The 5,296-nt window shown below is 46.8% G+C and overlaps 1 long non-coding RNA gene across 2 annotated transcripts; it reads left to right on the top strand.

Moving 5' to 3' along the window:
* Positions 1-3,814: 3,814 nt before the first annotated feature.
* LOC141065732 (uncharacterized) lies at positions 3,815-4,743 on the top strand. 2 transcript variants are annotated; one of them, XR_012226418.1, is made up of 4 exons: positions 3,815-3,922; positions 3,999-4,079; positions 4,261-4,333; positions 4,449-4,743. It is a non-coding gene; the product is annotated as an uncharacterized lncRNA (long non-coding RNA). The 2 variants fall into 2 exon arrangements; XR_012226417.1 differs by having other exon boundaries at positions 3,854-4,079.
* The last annotated feature ends 553 nt before the right edge of the window (positions 4,744-5,296 follow it).

Raw genomic sequence — 5,296 nt, 5'->3', positions numbered from 1 at the left:
GTATCCCCTGTCAGAGAATTTATTTTCCATTTCTGACATCCTGAGTGCCCTGGTGTTGGTATCCGAGACTATGCATTCCACCCTTTTGAATTGTGATCTGGGTATTGAATTCTTAGTGGCTGGTGGATGACAACTGCCATAATGTAGGAGACTGTTCCTATCTGTGGGCTTAGTGAATAAGTCAATGAACAATGCGCCTGTTCTGTCAACGTTAATTTTGGTGTCCCAGAAGTTGGTGCTATCAGTGTTTTATTGGATAGAAAATGTAAGCTCTGGCCAAATGTTTTTGATATAACCGTCAAATTGCATTAGAGAGTCAACTGGGCCAACCCAGATGCAGAATATGTCATCTATATAACGACGCCAAAGCATGGCGTGACTAGTGAAGAGAGGGTGATCATAAACCAAGTCCTCCTCAAATTTTGCCATATATGCGATTGCATACGGAGGTGCGACGTGTGACCCCATCGCGGTGCCCTGCCACTGAACATAGAACCTGTCTTCGAACATGAAATAATTCTCCTTGAGAACTAACTCAAGGAGATCAGAGCAAAACCGTCTGACTTGTGTATTGGCCCCCGTCTCCAATAGGAGGCAATCTATAGCCCCCATGCCTTTCCCGTGTGTGATGGAAGTATAGAGACTATTGACGTCCCATGTGACGAGTATGGAGGATGCAGGGAGGGGCCCTAAGGCTTTTATGAGTTGCAAAAACTCATTGATGTCTAATAAAAAGACTTAGTAAGCTTAATAAGGGGCGTGAGGATCTTTTCCAGCACTATGGATAGTGGTGAAAGGATGGAATCAGTCAGTGAAACAATGGGTCTACCTGGTGGTTTTTGTAGCCTCTTATGGATCTTAGGTAAGGTATAGAACACGGGGGTTATGGGATCCGTTTTGATTAAAAATTTATAAATTCTTTTGTCAATTGTCCCCTCCTCCAAATGTTTATCCAAAATCACTTTGATCTTGGAGGCTATCTGTGCCAAAGGATTGCTAGGTATTTCTCTGTAAACCTCAGTGCCACTGAGCTGCCAATATAACACTGATAGCATCAACTTCTTGGACACCAAAATTAACGTTGACAGAACAGGCGCATTGTTCATTGACTTATTCACTAAGCCCACAGATAGGAACAGTCTCCTACATTATGGCAGTTGTCTTCCACCAGCCATTAAGAATTCAATACCCAGATCACAATTCAAAAGGGTGGAACGCATAGTCTCGGATACCAACAGCAGGGAACTCAGGATGTCAGAAATGGAAAATAAATTCTCGGACAGGGGATACCCCCAGGGGGTACTTAACCGAGCTAAAAGTTACACATCATCAAGTAGGGACTCCAATGCCCAAAAAAGGATTCCTTTTGTTACTACATATCACCCCCTCTCCAAAATAATCCAATCTACCATTCGTAGACATTGGAACATCCTGGCAAAAAGTTATCCTAAGATCCCGGAATTTCAGGCCCCATTTCTACCCTGCTTCCGCAGAGCTAGGAATCTCTAAGATAGGTTGGTGAAAGCAGACATTGGCTCCGCATCTACTCTTCCACGACAGACATTCCTTCAAACTCGGAGACAGGGCACTTTTCCCTGTCTGAACTGCTTACAGTGCAACAATGTTCAAAAAGGCTCTAATGTATTCCACCCTCAAACGGGTAAGGGGATTCCAATCAAGGGGTTCTACACTTGTGAGTCATCCTTTGCTGTATACATCATAAAATGCCCATGTGGACTTGCTTACATGGGCGAAACCACTCAGATAATTAGAGACAGGATATCACAGCACAAATCCACTATCCATTGCAAAAAAAACTCATTTGCCCCTTCCATTACATTTTCATGATAAGAATCACAATATATCACAGCTCAGGTTTCAGGTTTTGGAACAGGTTGACATCAGTAGGAGGGGCCAAAATAGGTCCAAAATACTCAAAAAGAGGAAGGCCTTATGGATATTCACTTTACAGACTCTAGAGCCAATGGGACTCAATAGGGAATATGAGGTTTCTGCATTTTTATAATGTTACTGTGTGACCTGCTTTCTTATTCATGATCTCCACCCTAATCTTTTCCTTTTTTCTTTCCGAATCATTAATCTTCACCCCATGTCTCTCACTGATCACCTCTGACTCCATACACGGTAATGTATATGGTTCATTTGACAGCAGCAACCGCATTACAACCCTCAACACCAGCATACACATTGGGAGGTCATTTTTTGAGCATCATATATACAGAAATGAATATACGCATTTGTTAGTAGTCCCCATCTCTCATTAATATACCTGAGGCTCTGTGCTTCACCACATAATGGTGCTGTATATCTCACATAGACACCTAGGCAGCTAACCAGTTACCCTTAATTAGCATATATAATTATATTGCATAGTTAACATTCACACATTTGTATGAGACTAACTTCCCCTAATCACTGAGGTGTTATACACACAGTGGTGTCTTTTGTCTTCCTGATCTCCCCCTGGCCCTATTGTTCAGCCCACACCATAAAGGCCCCGTCTCACTAAGCAATCTCGGTAGCGAGATCGCTGCTGAGTCACAACTTTTGTGACGTAACAGCGATCTCACCAGCGAGATTGCTGTGTGTGACAGCGATCAGCGAGCGGCCCCCCTGCCGGTATCGCTGATCACTGGAAGAAACCTCTGGACATTTCTTTGGTCGCTGGTCTCCCGCTGGCCAGCATGCATCGCTGTGTGTGACAGCGGGAGACCAGCGATCAGGTGTAAAAAAATAATAAAAAAAAATAAAAAATATAGTTATTCTCACCTTCCGACGTCCTGTTCAGCCATCCTGCCTCTCTCCATGCTCCGGTCCCAGTGATACTATTTTCTACAGCGATAGCCAGCGATGCCGGGCGCTCGGCGTCGCTGTGCTGATCGCTGGTGAAGCTGTGTGACAGCTCACCAGCGATCACATAGCGACTTACCAGCGATCCTGACACCTTCATATCGGTGTCGGGATCGCTGGTGAGTCTCTAAGGCTGGTTTCACATTAGCTCTTTTTAAGCGCACGCACGGCCGGGGGTAGCTCCGCCCCCGAGCCGACTCTCTGCCCGGCGTGCCCGCCCCTTGCTTGTAGCGCCGCCTCGTAGCGCACAGCGGCGCCAGCGATCGGCGCACCCTATCTTTAGCATAGGGTGCGCAGATCGTGCGCAGGCCGTGCGCTAGTTGCGCTTTGACCTGCGCTGCGCACTTTTGACGGTGCGCCGTGCGCGGCAAAATCAAACTTTTCGGATTTTGGCGCGCACGGCGCACCGTCAAAAGTGCGCAGCGCAGGTCAAAGCGCGACTAGCGCACGGCCGGCGCACGATCTGCGCACCCTATGCTAAAGATAGGGTGCGCCGATCGCAGGCGCCGCTGTGCGCTAGGAGGCGGCGCTACAAGCAAGGGGCAGGCACGCCGGGCAGAGAGCCGGCTCGGGGGCGGAGCTACCCCCGGCCGTGCGTGCGCTTAAAAAGCGCTAATGTGAAACCAGCCTTAGTGAGACGGGGCCTTAAGGTGTTTTTTTTTTTTTTTTTTTCCATCCTGTGCAGCTTACACAGCAGCACAGCTGGTGTTAATTTCTCTCCCCTGCCCTACTGTGCAAGCTCACTTCTCTCCGGTCATGTGACCGCTGTGATGCAGTCCAGGTCTGCATTTAAACCCAGAAGTGCTCACTCCTCACAATGTCTTCCACACAGGGCAGCCAGACCACAGACCAGGGCTTCACCAGGTAAATAGAGCAGGAGATGAGGTGCATGCCGGACTCCTGTCACTTAACTCTTCACACCTTTCTTTCTCTCTCATTTTTACAGCGCAATTCAATTCTAGAGGTTGTATACCCACTGCTATCAGCGCTGTCTTCACTCCTTATTTTAGGTACCCTGGAGGTCCCTTTCCTGAAGCCCTACGTTGTACAGGTATATTTATCTTCCTTCAACCTATTCCTTGCCTCCCTCTTGTATTTCACTGGTTGATAGGCCATTTATTTTACAGCTGCCTGTTCTAATTTTGGATGGCTCAGTCCACATACGCTTTCCAGACGCCAGCCATTTAACATTTCCACTGGCCATCCAGGTATTCCATCTTAGACCTTTTTTCAGTCTATATGACCACACATAGTTGGTTCTGTGCTGCTATATGACTGCCATATACATTGTGTCACATCTATTGCATTTAATTAGAACCTCCATTTTGCTTTTAGACTCTCTACTTTGTCCTTCTTTTGGCTACCATTGCAAGGATTTATTTATTTCAGGTATTGGTGTGACTTCTATTCCTAGCCATCTTGGAAGCACTAGATTGCACATGTATGAGATATCGCTATACCTGTATCCTTCAAAGCACAAGGGCGCACATACTACTACGAGTTGTTATCTGTTGTAGTTCCTTCTATGCTCAACAATACTCACTTTTAGGCTCCCTCTTCCTTAACGACCAGCACAGCACTTTTGGAGTTACCATCGCCTGACTCAGCAAAGCACCCTTGGATAGTACCTCTACTAGCCACCGCTCTCTCCTTTGAATTTTTGATGAAGTTGGAACATATGTTTTTGTCATGTCTTTTGTTAGTATGTATTTCTGTGATGATGCGGACAGCAATTAACTCCTTGTTTTTGTTCCTTTTTTTTGTATGTATATTTCAGTAAACGAGATTTTTCTGATGAAGGTCCTATGCTGGACCAAAAACGTTTAAACCATTCTGTCTGGAAGCACAAAATAAAAGTGTCTGAATATTTCACATATTGAGTGCCAAGATTTTTGTCATTTTTGATTGATGGGCTGGATACCCGACTTGAGCACCAACAACCAAACTATTCCTGAGTGCCGTGCTCTCTTAATAGGCTTATAAATTGAGGTTGCCAGCTTCGCTTCGGGTCCCTAACGCCTTCCATGTCTCGCTCCTTAAACCTGTTCTGAATCAGTATCGCTCAGTCCCACCTCCTTCCCCTCAGCCAGTAGGGGCCGATAACATCTTTGAGGTAAAAGAAATTCTTGCCATGAAAAAAGTTCGGGGGCGTACCCTCTTCCTCATTGATTGGAAGGGTTTTGGTCCCAAAGAGAGGTCCTGGGAACCTAAGGAGAATGTTAATGCGCCTCTTCTTTTAAGGAGGTTTTTGTCCAACCTCAGGAGAGGGAGACGTAAAGGGGGGGGGGGTACTGTCACGTCGGCGGTGGTAGCCGCCGCCGCCTATACTCACCGGCGCTCTCCACGCCACACTGTGCCCGCCTCCTCCACGTTCTCATCAGTCCGGCGCGTGCCTGTCTTGTGCGGGCGCCTTAGGCCGCGGGCG

This window comes from Dendrobates tinctorius, unplaced genomic scaffold (assembly GCF_039654945.1).
Source record: "Dendrobates tinctorius isolate UK_male_01 unplaced genomic scaffold, ASM3965494v1 ptg000012l, whole genome shotgun sequence".
NCBI lineage: Eukaryota > Metazoa > Chordata > Amphibia > Anura > Dendrobatidae > Dendrobates > Dendrobates tinctorius.
The sequence above is the reverse complement of the archived record's forward strand: the minus strand, read 5'-3'. Positions and strand labels throughout refer to the sequence as shown.